Below are 22470 nucleotides of genomic sequence, written 5' to 3' on the forward strand. Positions count from 1 at the left end.
CACGGTACCACTGAGCCAAACATTTCTCAGAGATGTTTTCCTGAGAACATTTTTGAGCTTTTTCTTCTCCCTTGCCTATCAGAAAAAGGCCACTTGATAGAATTTTCTCATAACATTCCACATTTTTTAAAAAATGTGCCTGCAGTTTGACACACACAATGCCCTAGAATGATGCTTTGTGCCCATGTGTTGTGGGGGATGAAAAATAGTGACCAGGCTTCCCAAGGAGTTGCTGCTTCTGGAGCAGCAACAACAATGAATTCGTGGTTTGGTTTGGAGTGGGTGAACCTGTGCTATTGCCACTGCTAATGGCTCTGCTATCTGGAACTGGCAGCACATGGAATCTAATAGCATCAAGACAGTCACAGTTTCCTCATCCCTGGAGTAGGGTTTTGCATCTGAATGTCCACTTCTTACTAGATTGCGGTGGCCTGGGAAGCACCTGTGCATGTTTCGCATAAGTGGACAATAGCATAGCCCTGGCAGATTCTGATATAGGTTTTATAAAAGAGAGTGTCAGAAAATGAGAGTGTGAGAGAAAATCAGGTCTTACCATCCAATGCCCTTAATTTATGCATGTAACATGCAAGCATGCTTCCAGCTCCCGAATTCTATGATTCTGCCCTGCATTCTGCACAATACATGCCTGAAACCTGTTCCGTTTAATTAGGCTCCCACTTATGTTGATTGTCTCTCTCCCCCCCCCCCCACAATGACTGGATCTGAATTCTTTTTCTACAGTTACATTGTTTAGCCTGTATGTTCAAAGGCGGGGGGGGGGGGAATCCTCTCATATTTTTTTGAAAGCCCTAAAGGGAACTGTACTTTTGTTAGTCATTCCTGTGAACAGATGTGCACTGGTGAGCTTAATTGGGCTACAGCTGGTGTTGATGATGTGTGGCAAGAATAGACGGGCTGGAAATCTTGACATTGTGTATGTCATTGGCTTTTCCGTGTGTGTGTGTGTGTGTGTGTGTGCAAGTGTAAAGCATATCCAATGTAATATGGGCTCTATATTTCAATTTGGGAAAGGACTGTGGCTCTAGCAGTCTTCAGGTGTTAATCCATACCTGAATGGGGACAGTGGTGCAAGCATACTAGCTCTGTGCTCCTCTGATGCTGTTTCAATTGCCTTGCAGCTTTTGGATGATGGCTGTCCATCATAGGGAATCTTTTGAAACCCCGTGGGACAGGGGATGGGGGCAGAGCTTGTGTGCTTGTCCCTGCAGCCCACCCTACTTGTTCAATTGACACCATAAAATACACCCTAAAGAGGGCTATGACCAGTTGAGAAGGATTCTTCCTGTGGAAGTGCTACAAGTTAGATTACTCAGGCTTCAGTTATACATTTTATTCCAGTAGAAAGCTGGTCCTTATTCTCTTTGCTTAGATGAAGGTTTTGGATCATCATGGTGGATCCATGGTAGATGAGTGGCAAAATCTTGCTGAGATGAGTGACTGGGGTCCCCCCCCAATCTAGGACATTGGTGCAAAATTTGGTGCCTGGTCCAAATTATGGGTGAACCCTTCTTGATAGGGCAAACAAGTAGATGAAATTAGTTACATTGGAATTTCAGTTTTAATTCTTTTTTTAAAAAAGAAAGAAAGAAAGAAAGAAAGAAAGAAAGAAAGAAAGAAAGAAAGAAAGAAAGAAAGAAAGAAAGAAAGAAAGAAGCTTGTAGCCCTTGTGGTTGCAAAGACAGACCACAGAAGCAGAAATAAAGGGGGTGGTTAAATAACATTTCCAGAATCCAAAGCTGTCACTTCCCAAAGCCGCTAGCAACAGAATAAATTATGCAAATATTATATCAAGCTTTTCTTGGTGTTGAGTGCCAGTTACCTTGCCAAATAATATTTTTTTTCTCTTTTAGCACAAGTTGCACACCATTATTTGGATTGGTAAAAAAATGTTGCCCTGTGGCTTGCTCCCTGTTCAGGACTCTAAACATTCTATTCCATCCCCTGTTCCCTTGTTTTATGTTTCCCTCAGAGAGCATCAGCTAGTATTTTGAGCCCACTGGGCATGCTGTTTTTTGGAAGAAAGCTTCTTTCTCAAGGGTTCCCCTATGTTTGCTGATAGGCCTTATTGTGCAAGGATGCCTACATGGCTTAGACATACAACTGAAACCAGCTAAACTCCTGACTTTTCAATATTCAGCATCAACTTATGCAATTTATTCCGTGCAATTCTGTTGAGAACCTACCTTTCTGTGGTCTTTTTTTTTTTTTTTTGATCATCTCTCTTACTTGACACCTAGAAGAGAACTATACTGTTACATTCCCTGAAGAAACGCAGTAAAATAAAGTTTCAGTGACTCATTAAAGGAAGGTACAGGCGGTGTCTGCGCAGGAAAGCTTGCCCCAAGTTAAGTCTCAAAGAAAAACAGCAGTTAATGCGAGAGAATAGGTGTTGAAGATTTGAGGTTTCTAGGAGTTATGTAGAAGTATCCAAAATGCAAAGCAATTTTAAATGCTTCAGATTCAACAGATTGTTTTGAGTAACACCCTTGTTGGCATTCAAAACACACAGTGGAAAGAGGACATTAAAATTAAGGTGTGAGCTTAACTAATAATGGGATTTGAACAGGCGTATCTAAAACAGTGGAGCCAGAATGAACTCCAGACACTTCTTTTCTGTCCTCACAACCTTGTGTTAAGTAATGTGAAATTGACAGAGCATCCTCCAAGTGAAAAGTTCAAGCTGCCGCTATCAGAATAAAAAGTGTTAATACTCGCCTCTCCACACACACACACACACACACCCGGCTGAATATCATTTTTTTAAAAAAACATATCAGGCATTCTTCGAAAATTCATTGTTCCTTTCTTCGCCAGGGACTTTGCCACTGCTATGGTTCTTCGGCATTTTAATGCTCTCCTTCCAAGTAACATTTCTACAGGGAAATCTATGCCCATTCAGTAGCTGGTAGATAATTCAGGGAAAACCTAACACAAGAATTCTATTTCTGCTTGCTATCTATTTCATGTACAAAGATCTATCTGCTGCTTAATAATAATAAACCCCTAAAGTAACCCGCTATATATTTTGTATGCTTGTTCATTATCTGTGCATTTGGACATCTCTTAATATATCATAATAAAATTTTGGACAATTGTTCCTGAGTTCAAGGAGCAGATATTCTTATGTTCAGATAGAACTGGACACAATTTTGAAACAAGATGCCACACTAAACCGTTCACACCTGCACTGATTCCCCCCCCCCCCGCCAGCATTCCCAGCTCCTCATGAGTCATGTGTAAAATAAAAGACTTTTAAAGTATATTTTTATCACACTTTTGGAACAACTCAGTAAGAACTGTACCAATTTTACTTAAACTTCACATATTGCTTTACAAAACACCTTTTAAGACGAGCAGAAAGCATGACAAATTTCTGCCCCAAAGGAGTTTGCTTTTGAAATTTAGCATCTGTGCTCTGAAGGGAGATTGACTCTCTGCTGTGTTTTCCAGCTACAATACACATCAGCTTGCAAGATTGTGTAACCAAATATAAATTCCTATTAATATTACTACTGCCTTACTGCAGCTATTTGATTCCGCGGACTGCCCCCCCCCTTCCTCTTTTTTATCGCATTATTTTTTCATCAGACTTGCAAGTTCCCTTTAGATTTTGCCATGTTAGATTTGCGGCTTTGGAGACAGAATACTAAATGCTAACTAAAAGCGAAATCCCCATTCCTTTCGGTAAATAACTTGCGTATTGTGTTTTCCTTCAAGAATTACCAGAAAACCACCAGGGCCGTGTTTATTGTAATGTTCTCCTCTAACATGTCCATGAAACATCGATTCTCTTTTATGTGCACACTTCACATCCACTGTTGTGAAGTAGGTATTCCTCACTGTAAGTGGTATTTGTTGATGCTTAAAGGTTCAATGAATTATTCAGCCCCTTTACCCTTCCTGCTTTGCTGCACACCTATTGAGCCCTCAGCTGCAGATTCATATCAATAAATTCTGACTCGCTTTGCGGCTCCAATTTCATGCTTGGCCTTTCCTAACTACATAATAGGAAAAAATAAATAAATGAAATAAATAGAATGGGTACACAAATTGTGTTAAGTAACCACTTGCCTAACTCTTTACAGCCCTCTTTCACCAAAGTGGCAGGAATCAAACCATGAGGGAAAGGGAAAGAAATCAACACAACATGGTTGGCTAAAACCCCTTTTTTCACTTAACTTACATGTACATTTAAGCTGGAATCCAGTCAAAACTTGCTTGGGAGCAGGTGCTACTGAACTTAATAGGATTCAGTTCCCATACCATCCAAGTGTCTCTATTTTCCAGGGACAGTCCCTTAATTACAGAAACTGTCCCAGTTTCTGATTTGATCCCGGAAATGTCCCACTTTTCCTTTTTCCTCCCCTCCACGTCTCAGAGAACAATTAAAAGCGGTGGGTGTGTGTGGGTGGGTGGGTGGGTGGGTGGGTGTGCGCGCGCAAAAATGGGGTCTTGTTTAACCTGAAAATAAAATGCATGCACCATAAGAAGCAAATGGTGACACTGGCATACGAAGCCCTCCCTATAATTTTGTAGGAAAAGGTCACCAATCCAATTTAAATTCTTTAATTGCAATGCTTCAACAGCCAGTCATTTCTTAGGAAACACAGGACATGTTGGAGACTTACACTGTCTGCTCAGAAGTAAGTCCCACTGTATTCAGTGGAGCTTACTCCCAGGTAACTAGGTAAAGACTGGGCAGCCTTACACTGCAATTCAAAGCATTACTCAGAAGCATTCTCACAGTTTCTATTAGTATTATCATTAGTAGAAGAGAAGAGTTTGGATTTGATATCCTGCTTTATCACTACCCGAAGGAGTCTCAAAGCAGCTAACAATCTCCTCTCCCTTCCTCCCCCACAACAAACACTCTGTGAGGTGAGTGAGGCTGAGAGACTTCAGAGAAGTGTGACTGGCCCAAGGTCACCCAGCAGCTGCATGTGGAGGAGCGGAGACGCGAACCCAGTTCACCAGATTACGAGTCCACCGCTTTTAACTACTACAGCACGCTGGCTCTCAGTATATCTCACCTTTTCCCCTGACAGAGGCACAAGGCAGCTTACAGCTAAAATTCTGTTTCATTCTATTTATCTGTGGAAAGTGTTGTACACCAGGAGAGGCTGCCACTACCAAGGCCCAGCGATGGCTCTGAGGGGCAGGCAGAGGGCAGGGCTGCCCTGGGCAGAAAGAAAGGGGGAGCAGAGCGGAGAGCAATGAGTCTTAAGGTTTTTTTTGCTTTTTAAAAAAATGCTTTGTGCATCTGCGTCTAATTTTGCCCCTTTCTGACATTTATTTATTGGCTTGTGTTTTCCTTTCTGTAAATCTACCAAAGACTAAAATAAAATAAAATTGGGATTAAGGGGTTTTCTCTGGACAGTGTTGAGGGGGGGGGGCATGTGTGCTGTGTCCCATTGGTGTGGTAGTGGCAGCACCCACCCTCCTTCTGATAGAAAATGTTCACCAGGGGGGAAGGGGGGGCAAGGAGGGTCAGTTGTGGGGAGTGAGAGATGTCCCTATTCTCATCTGAGGAATGTTGGAGGGTAGGGTTAAGGCGGTTAAAACCATTTGTAGCAGCAGCTGTCTCTGCTTTGTAGCTGGTGCTGCAGCCAAGAGATTTAGCTGCAGGGGCAGAGATAATAAGACTGTGGCTGCTCTCAGCTGCTGGAGCTGACTTGCATTATGGTGAGTGGCTCCGCATCTGCAAGGGTAGAAGGAGAGAGCAGGTAAAGGTAAAGGGACCCCTGAATGTTAGGTCCAGTCGTGGACGACTCTGGGATTGCAGTGCTCATCTCGCTTTACTGGCCGAGGGAGCCGGCATACAGCTTCCAGGTCATGTGGCCAGCATGACTAAGCCGCTTCTGGTGAACCAGAGCAGCGCACGGAAACGCCGTTTACCTCCCTGCCAGAGTGGTGCCTATATATCTACTTGCACTTTGACGTGCTTTCGCACTGCTAGGTTGGCAGGAGCAGGGACTGAGCAACAGGAGCTCACCCTGTCACGGCGATTCGAACAGCTGACTTTCTGATCAGCAAACCCTAGGCTCAGTGGTTTAACCCACAGCGCCACCCGTGTCCACAGAGAGCAGGTAGTTGTAGATAATAGAGAACTGAAGTCTTTCCTCTTCCCCTTTTTCCTGGTCCTCTTCTTGCCACAAATACCAGTCTCTTGATTTCTGGACCAAATTTTGAAATGCACCTGTGTTTTCATCTGCACCTTAGGTTGAGAAGTGTGAATTTGATAGTTTCTCATTAAAATGGAAACAAAATCACATTTCTTCCTTACCCTTAGTGATATCATATGCCTTATCATTGTCAGATCTTGATTACAGATTGGTCTGCAATCAGTTCTATTTCATAAATATCTCTGTGGAATTTGCTTTACTTTTGACATAGCACTCTTAATGAGAATCCATATGGCGCTATGATTTTTGGCACAATGGACAAGCAATAACTCTTCATCGTTTAAATCAAAGTTCTTGCCTATCTTCAGTAAGGCCTAACAAGTCTTAACAAGTTAATATACTAGGGAATAAAATTGACCCATCATAACTCTAAATTACTTTTCCTCCCTTTATTAATTTTTGTTTCATTGGAGTAATAAATGAACAGCAGGGTTTGTCCTTTGCAGAAGTCTCAGATCTGCGGGAGTTTTACACAGAAACATTCACTCCCTCCCAAAGCACTAACAGACTTGTCAGGCAAATCTTTTAAAACTGGAGTTACTCAAGGGGAAAGACAGTAAGCCCTTTCAAAAAATGCCAGTGTTTTGGAGGAATGGGAATTGATATTTTTTTAAAAATGGAAAACAAACAGGAAGTACTCAGAACTTGCTTTGATAAAGTACCTCTCTTACATATTAATCTTTGGAAAGAAGAAGGAGTCCCGTCCCCCTCTAAAGAACTTCAACGATTCTTTCCCAATGAAGAAAGACTTCAAATTAGGTCATTCTATGAAAAGCAGCTTAACCAGGAATATTATTTTAGTGAGAGATGAGAACAAGATTCTCACATTCTAAAACCAGTATAGTTTAAGAGCCAGGGGTGACAACTTGAATAAAATATGGGGGGGCACACACACACCATTTGAATGACAATGCCCATCAACTTGGGGGGGGGCAGCCCCCTCAAATATTTTATTGTGGAGGGCCGAAGCCCCCGCTGTCCTTAGGAGTTGGCTCCTATGTTAAGAGCTATCTGATGTTATTTTTTATTTTTTATTAGATTTATATACAGCCCTTCATCATAAGATCTCAGGCCATTTCAATGAATAAAATACAGCATAAAAACTAGTAAATAAGTAAAACAAAACAACAAAGCAATAACCCCTTCCCTTCCCACAGATACATATTAAAAGGGTGTAGAATATCAATGAGTCAAAGGCCTGGCTGAAGAGGAATGTTTTTGCCTAAAGTTATACAGTGGACCCTCTAGTTACGTACCGCTCTGGATACGTAACTTTTGGGTTACGAACGCGGCAAACCCAGAAATGTATACTCCTGGGTTTTGCTACGGTCACATGTGCAGAAGTGGCACCTCTGCCTATGGACTTTTCAGGTTGCAGACGGACCCCCCCCCCACTGTTTATCTTTAATTTAATTCATATCCGGAGGGTCCACTGTATAATGAAGCTGCTGGAGCATTCTACAAATGGGGAGCCACTACAGAGAACATCCGTTCTCATGTTGCCACCCTCCAGACCTCATGTGGAGGAGGCACACAAAGAAGGGTCAAAGTCCACCATGGTTTATATGGGGAGAGGCGGTCCTTCAGGTATTGTGGTCCTGAGCCATTTAAAGCTTTATAGGTCAAAACCACTGTTATCCTGCAAAATTTGCACATGTCCACATTTTGCAATGCAGTTCTCCAGCTGTGCACATGTGCAGCTTTTGAAGGATGACTGTGTTTCAGGTGGAATTAGGTGGAGTCATCTTTAAATGCAAAATGAATTGAATTTCTCCCCCAACCCTAAGAGGAAGAGACCCCTCCCATTTTTTCTGACCTTTCTTTGGAACCCAATACAGAGGTTGTTGGCATGAGGTCTCCAGCACTCCCCCAAACCCATATAAAATGTTATTAAGAAAGATTATAAAAATAGAAGGGTCCTTTCTCTGCTGCCTGCCTGGTTGGGCCATTCCTTATCCTCCATCTCTCCCTTCTCTTCCCCTCCTCCTTACCAAATATTGGCCATCTCTATTGCAGCATCTTTCTTAAAATAAAAAGAAAAATGCACCAAGCAATGGTCCAAACAGTTGTGCCTGTCTCTTTAGTACTTCAAAGTGCCTCTGGAACCATGTGGGTATGACTGTTCCAAGTGCAGCAACACATTCTTACAAAGAAAATCAGATGTATCGCCTGCCCCTTATGATGCTGTCATTTAGTATTATTGGGCCCTGTGCCTGGTATTCTGGCCCGAGCAGAACCACTGGATATTATAAATGTTTTTCTAAGATTTATTTATTATTTCTATCATACCCACTTTTTTTTCTTTTCAATAAAAAGGACTTGTGACTTCTGCTTAAATTATTATGCATACAAACAGGACTCGTAGCATTCCAGAAGTTTGAAATACTCTAACATAACATTGGAAGGATATGAGCAATCCATATTTTTTTCCCCCATGGGAAGCTTCTGTTCAACCCATTGTTTTCTCTGTAAGGTGGAAGAACCTCCCCCCTCCCCATAACGCCGACTATCCTCAGTGTTGTTGGCCAGAACAAATATATCTGTCACAGCTAGGGAAAGGTACTTAGAAAAAATCATGTTCTATGCTACACTGGGTCTAGTGAAATAAACCGCATTCTGAAGCTAATGATACAAAACAGCATGTTTCAGAATTAGTATCATTACTGCTAACATTGTTCCTATGGACAGTATAGATTGCCGAGTCACCATAATAGCTTCTTTTGTAGTGATAGCTCTGCCACGGCAGGTCATTGTACTCTCACACACTTGAAGAAATGCACTACTTAGCACACTGGAGCTTTTCATGCTATTATGATAACTTTTCCTTCATCTTCCAGATCAATCTCTTACTGGATTTCATTGTTATTAAGTAAATAAAGGCTTAGATGGAGTCACTGTCTATTTAATCCATGACAGAATCCCAGCTCTGAAACAATAGCCCATCCATACGGCAGGAAACTACTTGCCAAATCCTCTCTTGTAATAGAAAGCTGTGCTGGTGTGAAGTTGTTGCTCCTAAAGAGCTTGGAAGTGCAGGAACTAGTGATGTGTACATGTAAAATCCAGGAGAGGTGCACATATCCAAATGTACCGGTCCCTACACCAGGGGGTGGAGATATTGTGGACTTCAAGATGTTGCTGGATTCCAACTCACATCAGCCAATCCAGGATGGCCAGTGGACAGAAATCGTGGTATCTGTAGCCCAACAACATCTGGAGGACTACTGGCTCCCAACAACATAGATGCTTGATACGTATAACCCAAGGGAGAGGAAAGAAGGAGAGGGGGGAAGTAACACTGCTAAATTGTTCACCTATTTAATTAAACCAGTGCAGGACAAGGGTCTAGAAGTAGGGGCCATTACTACTCTTGACCAGTGCTACCATGTTTCGGCATTTCCATTTTCATGAACCCATCAAGTGTTGTATAACATCTCCCTTCCTTATGTGATGCATGTCTTAGAGGAGACCTGGCTGCTTATGTAGCTTCATATCACCAAATGCATCGATTGCACAAAGACAACCTTTAAGCACTGTAACAATTTTTTTTTTTAAGTATTGGGTTTGGAGCCTGCAAATTAAGGCTTAGAAATGGCTCTCCATTCTTTTTTATACTATTTGTATCATTTGGTATTACATTCAAATTTCATATTGTATTCTGGAAATGCTATATAACTATATTAATTGGGATGGCAGACAATCAGCATCTCTGATCTTGTGCTTATGCAATGGCCTGGTTCATACATAAGCCTAAAAGATGGTTTATTAAACTATGGTTATGTGTGAACCCAGCACAGCAGTTTAACTATAATTTATTAATTAGAATTAAAGGTTGCTTGTTAATAAATGTTTGTACAGTGATACTTAAGGTTACAGATGCTTAAAGACTCTGCTAACCCAGAAATAGTACCTTGGGTTAAGAACTTTGCTTCAGGATGAAATCGTGCGGCAGCCACGTGGCAGCAGCGGGAGGCCCCATTAGCTAAAGTGGTACCTCAGGTTAAGAACAGTTTCAGGTTAAGAACGGACCTCCAGAACAAATTAAGTTCTTAACCTGAGGTACCACTGTAGATAGTTTATAAACCTTAATGTTAACTATAGCTTAGCATTTGGTGCAAATTGGGTCTCTTCCTTAAGGAGTCTTCACTACCCAAATGCTACAGACACAAGCGAAGAGCAGTTCTTCCTGGCTTGTGTCTCCTTTAATGGGAGATGTAATATACCAAGATGTGAAGTGATCTATTTCCAGATGCTTCATATTTAACTATGGTTAACCTTAATTAACTATGACCAAGGTTAACCATGGCTTAAGGTTATATGTGAACCAGGTCAATGTGGTGAGATTTGACATTCTGAAATGTAATTTAGGGGGAAAAAATGACTGAAAAATGTACATAGCTGGAAAATCAATATCTAAATGTATCCAGGATGCAAGGAAATGTGGTGTTTGCAGATAAGGTTTCCAAATCTCTTTAGTTTACTTTGCGTTCAAGTTAGGGAAGGGCAAATTAGTCTATTTCTAGTTTATTTCCAGTCTGTGTCACTTTTCCATGTGTAAGTCCATCCCATCCTGTTTTTGCATTAATTAGGATCTTTTTAAAAACAAAATCTGCATGAAAATATGTAATTAAATTTGCATTTTAAACTTGACATCTTAAATTGCATTGGCTGTCAGAGTATGCATTTTAAATTAGGATCACTTTGAATAGCTAAGTCAGCCAATCCCAGGCTGTTGACCTGCAGATGTTGTTGTTAATTTAATTTTAATACCACTCTATAGCTATAGATCTCCGGGTGGCGCACAACATAAAAAACATAGTTGTCAGACTACAAATCTCACCATCCCTGTCCATTGGATGTTCTTATGGAAGTTGTAATCCACAACCTTTGGAGGGCTCCCAGCTGGGGAAGGCTGCCTTAAGATAGACCCCCAAGGATTTTGCAGTTCCTCCCCAGTGCATAGCATATACACATCTGAAGGCATCCTGTTAGCTGGTTCATAAATGAAGATGCTGAGTAGCATCAGACACAGGAATTACCTCTTTTAAACCTTCTATTGATACAGGGCAAAGCCAGAGATCTTTAGACAGAGCTGTCTTCCATTCTCTGAGACACCTCTATTTACAGCTTCCTAGTGTGACCTAGGCCTAGTTCTCATGCACATGTTAAACCTTTGTCTGGTCTAGACTACCTCAAACTACAAGCAGAAGCTCCTCCAAACCTTATTCTCTGCAGAGATGGTGAACTCTAATTCACTGGAGGTTTTTAAGCAGAACATAGGATAGCCATATGTCATGTATGCATTAATTGATACCCCTGCATTGCAGGGGTTGAACCTTTGGTACTCCTTCCAACTCTACAGTTCTATGATTCTGTGAAATCCATTCACACAGAAAACTATCTTGTCAGGCAGGTTTCTACTCTATCATTGTCCTTTGAGAGCCCAGGCTCAGGTTTACTACTTCAATGAGAAATTGGCTATAGATTCACGAAGAATGCTTACCCCTGTGGTTTGTGTAGATGCTTACCAGTATTTCTCTTCAAACCACATTTCTGAAGGTGTGTTTAACCAAGACATATTGCAAGGTTAAAAAAATTGCTTCAGAAGTGAGTTCTTGCCGCTTCCAACTTTCTTTGCACATTATGCTTCCTAGAACGTGAATATGGCATTAAATTCCACTTTTGGAACATTAGTAGAAAGGATTGATTGGAGTCACATTAAATGAAGCATCCCAGTTGTAATCCTATAACCCTGAAACAGAAAATGCAAAAGAAAATAACACGCCATGCTTCCATAGGTCGTAAGTATCTTAATTGGCTGCATTCATGGCTTAATGGTGCTTTGGAGAAATTATACAAGTACCTTTCTTCAGTCCAGTAAAATTAAAATACATCTGACTGTCACAAGAGGTATTGTGCGTAGCCGAAAATAATCTCAGCGAGAATTCTACATAGCTTAGAGCCTCGCTAACCTTTGAAAGTCCCTAAGGGTTCTGAATATGCTACTTGCTTGATGCAAATGTATAACTGCTGTTAACATCACTAAAAGATGTGCATCAAAGGAGAATTACTATAGGCCTCTAGTAAAGCTGAATCTTTCCTCCTGTCAAACTCTACAAGTGCAGGGCATTAGGCTGCAGCAGTTAAAAGCTCCCCACAGAGCTTATTAATAGCTTCTCCTTAACCCCATCAATCACTATCCATTTGGGAATATATATTATAGTTGTGGCCTAAAAGTCTCTTACAATATGCAACACAACTGTCATGTTCTCTGGCCAGTTCAGAGGAGAAAGGTGGCATCTTCTGGGAAGCCATTGCTCCCCCCACCATACTCAGCTCCTGGACAGTTGAGACCAGACTCTCCCAGTTCAGAGGACACCTTTCTAATTCATCCCTTCCTGCCATACAGGCCAGTAATTACAGAATAGTGTAATTGCCCTTTAAAAAAAGATCACTCATTTGATGGGGCTAATAGGAGGTTGAGGGTAGCCAGTCTTCAGAAGGTACCAACACACCGCTGAAGCAACTAGCATTGTCCGCTGTGAGCTCTCCAGGGTGCTGATAAGTTGCCTTGTCTTGCATTAAACAACCAGGCCCTCTTCCTAGGGAACTCTGGAAATTTCAGCTCTGTGAGGGGAATAGATGTCTCCAGCACCCTTACCAAACTATAGTTTCCATGATTCTTTGGAGGAAGCCACAACTGTTTAAAATGATATGATACTGCTTTAAATGTACAGTGCAGATGGAACCCAACATTATATTCTCATAGTGGCCAACCAGATTCCTATGGGAAGCCAAGAAACAGAGCATGAATGTAACAGTGCTCTTCCCTTTTGCAATTCCAATCAACTGGTATTCAGAGGCAATATACAGTCTGTAGGCATGTAGACTGTGTGCATGATGAGCACCCTGAGATTAGGAGAAGGCAAAGCCAGTGTGATTTTTCCTTCCTCCTCTATGTGCTCAGCCTACCTGTTTTCTGACCGTGTATGAAAAGATTTGCATGTGGGGTGGTGGGAATGAAAAGCACAAATGAGATGAGGGAAGGCAAATGAGAAATGGTCAGATTGCAAGGCAGCACCAATTACATTAATAATATCCTCCTCCCTATGTTATTAGCCATATTAGTACACAGTAATTGCACATTCCTTCTCACAGCTTGGCATAATGTGGTTGTTTGCAGCCAGATTCTCCAAATATTTGAGCAGCTGCATGTTGTCTCAGTGTCTCTGCTATGGCAGCTATGCATGCAAATTCCGAGTACGCACCAAGCCACAAAAGAGCCTCTGATATAGTTTTACCATAGGCAACAGCAAAGATCTATTTGTACTTGTCCCACAAAGAAAATTGCAATGCAACAATTGGTCAAAAACCCAATTAAACATGTTTCCAACAACACTACACCGTACTGGAAACTGAAAAATGCTTTGCTAGCTATTGGGCACGGGCATGTGTTAGGGGTTACGTGCTGCTTTTCCGTGCTGATTTGATCAGTGTTCAGTTCAAGAATAAAAAGCACGGGCAGTACAAGGTGCAAAAGTGAGTCATAAGCTCAGATATTGGCTGTTTGACAACGCACATCTTTTAAAGAGTTCCAGCTTGCGTTGTCAACTAACTGTGTTTTGCTTGTGTGTTTGTATGTGCACTTCTGTTCAAAGGTAAGTTTTGACAGTGCATTTGAAGGGTGAGAAATGCTCCATATTTACATTTTTAAAATATTCATTATGTAAATGCCTGAAGCCTGTGGTTTTCAATTGCCTTTCTAGCAGTGGTCAAATGATGAAGGCAATCTGTTTAAACAAACTGGCATATAAGATAGCTTTTGCCGTATGTCGCACATTTGCCACTCCATCTGCTAGGTAATAAAGCAAGCAAAAAACCCAGCCTGACCAGTCCCTTGGGTGTTCTTGTTGACTTTTAGAAACCAAGCACCTTCTTTAACCCAATTTATTTATTTAGGGCTTTTTATAGCTATTGCTACTTTGCAATCCAAAGCAGGTATGTGAAAATAAACCAAGGCCTTTGGAAAATTGTCACACCAACTTGCTTCTCTTGGTTCTTTGTCCTTTGCCTCATGTGTCTTCTATTCATGCACAGTTTCACAAATGATTACCAATTTGTGCAGTTAGCAGGTGATTTTTTTAATGCGGAAATGTTGATACTATTAAGCCCTTGTATAAATGACCATATGTATCATTAGGAAGGGCATATAAAAAGCCATTTCTTGTCACGCTGCAATCATTTTATTCTTCCGGTGAGTGAAATAACTACTGTCTGGTTGTGGGTGCAAGTTGTCAGGCATTGAAGTGGGAATAATGTGATTTTGATAACTCATGTCCATGAAAGCCAATGCCACTGAACTGGCACTTATAAAGTAGGATTTAAGTTGAAAGAATAGTGTGGTTATGGTATGGGATGCATTAACCTCGCTACCACAATTACCCTGAGATATTTGTCACCTGTCCATCACATTATACTAAGAACAGACCATATGCATCCACTGAAATGGAAGACAGGACCGTAGGCAGCTGCCTTACACCTGGTCCATCTAGATCAGTGATGTCTACACTGACTGGTAGCAGCTCTCCAGGATTTCAGACAGGGAGCCTTTCAAGGTCTCACCCAGAGATGCAAAGGATTGACCTTCCTCTGAGCTATGGCCCTTCCCTATATAGATAAGGCTGTGGCTTACTTCTAGTGAAGCACGCTCAGCAAGTTACCTGATAGGCAAACATCACAGTGACCAATAGCACAATCCTAAACATGTCCACTCAGAAGTAAGGCCTATTGAATTCAGTGGAGCTTGCTTCCAGGAAAGTTGAGATAGGATTATATCCCTTGCGTCTAGTGTAATCGCTTAAAGTAAATCATGATTCCATAAATCAAGTTATCCGTACACAACCATCCCTAGTAATTAGGACCAGCCCCTATTGCCCAATACTTGTCCGTGTTAAATCAATACCCCTATTTTGGGATTTCTTATTTTTAAAAGAGAGAGAACTGGCTTATATTCTACCCCACTCACTTCTTGTAACAGCTAATCTAGATAGTAGACATTGACGAGTGTTCCAGGAGATCCATTGCTTTAAAGGTGGAAATTTCCCCATCAAGAGTGTTGTTGTGACTTCTTCAGCCTGCACCCCATGGAGGCTGGTGTTTTCATGCTTTAGGCACAGATTTATAACATTTTCATTGTCATTTAAAATAATTTTCTATGTTTCTAAACTTGATTGTAAGTCACCTGGAGACTGCCTTGTGTGAGGTGACTGACAACATCAATAAATGAACAAATCATGTTAAAACCCTAGCTCTTGAATTTTAGTTAGATACGAGATATTCTGGTGCTGATAAAGAGTATTCAGATGGCAGGAAAAAGCACTTCTGAAAATGGCTGAACTTCTCCGGCTCCACCCAAACAGCTGGCCTGTACTCAGTGATTATCTGGCCACACACAGTTCTGGCTGCTGCGCAGTCAGATTAAATTAGCAATGGAAGTTAGAGAGGAGCTGTTGTGTTTTACACTTGCGCTGACATAATTTCCAATGTCTTTCTATGTCTGTTTAATGTAACACATTCCATGTTCAAACCTGGAATCGTAAACCTTTGTTTTGTCTGCGGCTTTGCTCCTGAGCGGAAGCTCACAAAAAGAGGAAGCCGCTAACTGTGATCCATCACAATGTATTTTTTTCCTTTTTATATTACCTCTTTTGTACTTGAGATTGTATATTGTTGCTTCATGCTGATTTGTGTTTGGTTTAAATGTGCTGCATTTTATTTTGTCATGCTGCTCTGCAGTGAAAGGGAGCCAGCCAAATAGAGCTTTGTTCTATATTTTTGTTTGTTTATATACTGCATTTATGTTCCAATTATGAAAATGGACTAGTAAAGAAACCCCTCAAATCTCCTTTCCTCTCTAGTACAGATGCTTTCTGCCCTCTGGCACCAAGTAAAAAAGGATCTTAAATGAGTATACTCCTCAACTTATTAGTTATCACCTAATTACAAAGCTGTGCAGACATATCAATAAAACCAAGGTTCAGTTCATAGCATTTTTCTAGGCATCAACACAGAAGTTCATATTCTCATTAAATGACTGTGCAGTTGGGCGTTCTAGCTGGGCAAAATTTCTGTTGAAGAATAGTTGTGTACGTTATCTTTTGTAATGAACCTGAAGAGCCTCAGATGAAAGCTGATGGATAGTGATATAGCAGTGGATCATTGTCGTCATCCTCATCATTTATTAGAAATTTAGCCAGCAGTCTGTTCCCATCTCAAACTTCTGTGGCACTAACTGCACAATTAATTCTGCCATCACTTTCCAGCACCTTGCTGTGTGAATGATGCATTTGTAGTATTAGTCCTTTTCTGACATTCTAATGAGCAAGACTAAAGCTCTCTCTATGACTGGGAATTCTGATAGAGCACAGTTCACAGATTCATAGAATTGTAGAGTTGGAAGGGACCTCAAGTGACATCTAGTCCAGCCTCCTGTAATGCAGGAATCGCAGTTAAACAATGCCTGACAGATGGCCATCCAATCGCTACTTAAAAACCTCCAGGGAAGGACGTAGTTCTGAAATAGTTCGCCAAATAGCTCTTACCACTAGAAAGTTCTTCCTAGTGTTTATTCAGTATCTCCTTTCTTGTGCTTTTAATTCATTGGTTTGGCTCCTACTTTCTGCAGCTGCTACATTCCATATGACAGCCCTTCAAATAGGTGAAGATGGCTATCAATCATCTCTCAGTCTTCACTTCTCCAGGCTAAGCATACCCAACTCCCTCAACCATTCTTCCTCAGAACACACTTTCTATACTTCCATCATCAGGTGTCCTTTGCTCTCTGGCTGCCCAGCTCCTTCCCACAGAGGACTGAGTCATGGTCAACAGCTTTACCTGAAAAAAATGATGACACATTAAAGGAAAGCCATATCAAGCACAATTAGCTGTGATAGTCTTCAAGACTTGCCTTCAGAAATGTAAAAAGTGAGGATGCTTGCTGAATCTCTGCACAAGAATGGAGACACCAAGTGCCCAACTTCTAGTTGAGGTCAGTTGGACCTCTGGTGATTATTAACAGTGGATGATCTTAGTGATTTGGCTGGGATATAAAGGCTCAGGAAGTCCTTAAGGTATCCGAGTTGTTCAGGGCTTTGTATACCAAGTTGTTCAGAGTTTTATATATCAATGCAATAATCTTGAAACCAGCCTGGTAGGATACCTGGTAGGTAGCGAGTGCAGATGTTTTAGCAGAGATGTTGCATGTTGTCTGTCTGCCCCCATTAACTAGCTGCTGCACCAGCTAGACCTTCCAGACCAGGCCCAAGCACAGGCCCCACATAGAGTGCACTGCAGTAATCCAGTCTTCATGTTACCAATGCATGGACTACAGTGGCCAAGTTATCCTGATCTAGAAATGACTATTGGTGGCATAACAGTCAAACCTGGTGAAACGAACACCTCACCACCAAAGCAACTTGGGCCTCTATTTTGCAAATTAGATCTGAGCTGGTCTATCTTCTGAACATGAGCCTTTGTCTTCCCAGCTTGAGTGCTCAAGGCAATATCTCTGTTGTTGTTGTTTTTACTTTTTGAGCTGATGTCAAAATATGAAATCTAAAAAGCTGCCAACTATCAAAACATTTTCAAAAGTAAGCATGGACCAATGGTATCAAATAGTATGGGAAACAGCCTTACTGGAACAACTAACCAATAAACTGAAACTGACACGGGGACAAATAGAAGAAGATGTCTTCACCCCGGTATGGCACCCCTTTATCAAATACACAGCCCAACAAGACGACGACAAGAATCCGCCAACAGCATACGAATCAATATGGCTAACCTGATTCAAACACACACACACACACACACACACACACACACACACACCACTCACATATGAAAACAAAGTTCACCACAGCCAATCACAAACAAACAATCACACCCTAGGCCAACCCCAACCTCTCTCACCACCAAAGGAATACAAGCAAATAGTAAAGAGAACCTGCACAAGCAGCATTGACACAAAACCCCACACATACACTAAGTAGAATAGAAGCATTGTCACCTGACCCCACCCCCACTCACAATGCCCCCCTCCACCTCTTTCCCCCTTTTCTTCCTAATGTAACACAAATGTCTCAACAGATGAAACTGATCTGTAGAAAATGTAACTTGAAAAATAGACATTGCACATACTTTTGTAAACCAAGAAATCTTTAATAAAAAAACTAAAAAACAAAATTCAAAATTAAGAATGTCACTGTACGTTGGCCAGAAAATGCTTTTTGATATTAGCTGCCGACGATATAACATTGAAATGAGGTAGCTACGTAGGTTTCATGTTTGGTCAGTGTTTATTCTATTTAGTTCTTTTCCCCAAGGAGTTCATGATCCTCCCCACTCCATTTTATCTTCACAACAATCCTGGGAGTTTGGATAGGCTGAGGAAAACTCAGGGCTGGCTCCAGTTTTTTAGGGGGTCAGACCCTTTGGTGGCTCGTCTCTTCTTTTGATGGGTCCTCATGAGCCTGCCTGATAGTGGTGGAGGGCAGCAAAGCAACAGCAGCAGCAGCATAGGGATCTACCTCTGGCTGCTTTTATATATATCTATTCCATCTATTCCAGCAACAAAATCATCAAGTTTGCTGATGACACTACGGTGGTAGGGCTCATTTCAGGAGGGGATGAGTCCGCCTATCGGGACGAGGTGGAGCGGCTCTGTGTTTGGTGTGGAGAGAACAATCTGGCTCTTAATATGGCTAAGACCAAGGAATTGGTGGTGGATTACAGGAAAAAAAAGGCGGACATTCAGCCCTTGTATATCAACGGGGAACGGGTGGAGAGGGTGGCGGAATTCAGGTTTTTGGGAGTAGCTATCGATCAGGGCATGACTTGGAGCGCACATACCACTGCTCTGGTGAAGAAGGCCCAGCAGAGAATTTATTTCCTCAGACTTTTAAAGAAGAACAATCTGAGTGAGAGACTGCTGGTGTCCTTCTACCGAGGCTCCATAGAGAGCATTCTTACATACTGTATTTGTGCTTGGTTCTCCAGTTGTACAGCTAGGGAGAGGAAGGTGCTCCAGAAGGTCATAACCACAGCCCAAAGGATTATTGGTCATCCTCTCCCATCTTTGGAAGAACTGTACGGTTCCCGTTGTCTTAGGAAAGCAAATAACATCCTGCAGGATTCATCTCACCCGGGACACGGTCTGTTTGCACTACTGCCTTCTGGCAGGAGATATAGAAACATCAAGTCAAAGACAAATAGACTGAAAAACAGTTTCTATCCAAGAGCTGTGGCCTTTTTGAATGCTGTAACTCGATAGTGTGACCTGGGAGTTTGATGGGTGTGGTGTGGGTGTGGCTGGAATGTGGTTTGTTTGGTTGTTGTTGTTGTTTCGCTTTTGTTGTTTTAAGGGATGGCATCCAATTTCGTTGCACTTTGTGCAATGTTGCACTTGTGTAATGACAATAAAGAATCTATTCTATATATATATATATATATATATATATATTTGTTTTCGTAGATTTTCACGGGTACAGGAATGCAGGTTTTGGTGTCCTCGGGTGTCTTCCCGTGTAAAAGTTGGGGTGTCTAGGCGACCTCGTCGAAACGTCGCCTAGACACCCCAACTTTTACACGGGAAGACACCCGAGGACACCAAAACCTGCATATATATATATATATATATATATATACACACACACACACACACACATACACACACACACACACACACACATCTTGGTAGGGATTTCTTTTTGATTAATGCAGAAACAGGAGACCTTGGACTTAATCATGAACATGTGCAAAATCAACAGGGATTAGAAATGGCCTGCTCCATCCATCCCTACCTTGCATTGATCTAGCTGGGCTTTTCTTCTGTTCTTACACTCCACTTAGAACATAAAAAAGATAAAAGTGTCTCAGTTCAAATGCAGCGCTGAGGTAATACTTGTTCACACAGTTGTTATCAAGGCATAAGGCCAAAATACTGTCCCTTCTCATCTGTTCATCAAATAAGTCTTTCATTTAGTAGGATTCAGAGCTGTCTTTGAAACTACACAAACAAGGGTTTTTTGCCATCTCCCCTCATTTCTGTGCCTCAACGCTTCACTGCCATGGAAACAGTGTCCACAGCTCTGGAGCTTCTGCAGAAATTTGTGTCCCCCTGTCACCCAATGGGATTCTCTTGCTCTGCATTTCAAACTCTCCACCCATTCTACAACTCAGTATGTGATAAATTGGTTTGCAGCCAAGTACTCAGTCTCAACAAGAGCATGGACTGCAATGTCAGGTGGTTTGTTTTTAATATACTTAGTTCACCATTTAGAAACAGATGGAATTGTGGTGAAGTATTTAAGCGTAAAGTATTGTCTTTGAGCAAAATACTTCAGTCTGACACTCTCTAACTATGGCTCGGTATCTTTCTGAAGGATTGGATGATGATACCAAGACAAGATATCATAATCTAAGAGGTCTGCTGCCACAGGGAGGAATGTATATAAATGCTTAGAGAATGTCACTAAGGTGCTACTTCAAAAATAATTGCAGAATGCACAGATCATGGAATGGTCAGATGCCGAGAAAGTGTTATAAAGAAGTTAATTGGAAACAGATGGGAAGAGAATTCCAACAGCACAACCCCATTATATAAAACTATAATATGTGTAAGGCTGAAATATTATATTCAGTCCTTCAAAAAGTGATTTCACACACACACACACACACACACACACACACAGAGAGAGAGAGAGAGAGAGAGAGAGAGAGAGAGAGAAGCCCATTTTTCTACATGATGTTTTACAAAGGTAAGGTGGGTTGTTGCCCCAAACACCTTACAACAGAGGAAAGGGGAAAGGAAATGAAGGCATGGGTCAACATGGGAAGAATATGTGACAATTACATGTACTTTGACTTAGTAACGGCATGGAAGGGGTCACCAGTTTTTGGTACCGGTGGACACATTAGGAATTTCGAGAAAGTGTCACAAGCACCACTCACAAGATGGCTGTTATAAGCTGTATGAAATAATACAAAATGGCTGCCACAACTAAGAAAAAGCAAGAAAAGAGACACGAATTCAAAATGCTATGGGCATGCCCTCCATCAGTAGGAGGGGGGGGGAGAGGAGGAAGTGGCAACAGTTGCTCATGTATTATGGATTTTTGAGGGGATATTTACTGAGACTTTATAAAAGCACCAGGGGTCACCAGTGGGCACCCATTTGGCTACAACTAAGCCAGGTTCTTTGGCTTACTTATAATTAGGGTGAAATATAAAGGCTTTCCATAAAAGGTGAGATTTGAGAATGGAGTTTTAAAAAAATTAAGTGAGGTGGTTGCACTATTCGCTTCCAGGAGGCTGTTCCAGGCATAAGTGGGAAAGGGTAGAATCATTTCAGAGAAAGAGGCGACGTTCGAATGCCTGATGGAAGGCGAACTGCAGTGGATGGGAAACGCTGCTCCATGCAAGAGTATATAGGGTGGAGCAGGAAACAGTTCCTTCTAACAGCCTAGTGGTCATGGAATGTTCAACGAATGTTGTGGAATGAAACAGCCAGGGAGGAAAGGAAACAGAATGGCTGGAATCCTGAACAGCAGCACGCCACACTTTTTTGTGAGCCCCACTTGTATTCTTTAAGTAAAATCTCGCTTATCGCTTGATGCCATGTACTTTATTAGTTGCTTGAAATAATACCATGGATCCTGCAGCCTAATCACATTTTAGTACCATATTCATTCCAAAAACAATTAACACTTTCTTGGTTTTGTATAAGCCCCATAGTGATTGCAAATTAGAAGCCATTTGAGTAGTGAGGGTGCAGTGTGAACTTAGCGCAACCTTAATGCTTTTCCTCCACTGCAGTCATATTTCATCCTTAGTGTTTGAATTATTAAGCTTAATTGTCGTCTTGCTAAAGCCACCAAAGTCATATTTATGGGATTTATATGTGTCATGGGCTGATGACAGCTTTATGAGTGGAATTGATCAGAGCATCTTGATACATTTGTTACTTTCTTTTCCCTTTATAATGAAATGATGGCTTTTGCAGTAGGCCTTCAAAATTTTAATGACCGTTCTTCTTTGAAAACTTATATTTTATAAATCTACATAGCTTTGGATTTTATTCCACTGCTCATTTTCTAATGGGGTGATAATCCAGAAAATATTTTTCCTGCTAAGGTTGTTGAGGCAAAGGAGGAGATTAAGTTTATGTCTTAAGTTTACTGTGTCTTCCTGTGGAATCCAATCATTAATA

At 41.4% G+C, this 22470-nt stretch overlaps 1 protein-coding gene across 4 annotated transcripts in view; it reads left to right on the plus strand.

The window, feature by feature from the left end:
- CCSER1 (coiled-coil serine rich protein 1) overlaps positions 1-22470 on the plus strand; it is a 704602-nt gene that overhangs the window by 620774 nt on the left and 61358 nt on the right. The window lies entirely within an intron of this gene.

Source organism: Podarcis liolepis (assembly GCF_965112155.1).
Source record: "Podarcis liolepis genome assembly, chromosome: 9".
Taxonomy (NCBI): domain Eukaryota; kingdom Metazoa; phylum Chordata; class Lepidosauria; order Squamata; family Lacertidae; genus Podarcis; species Podarcis liolepis.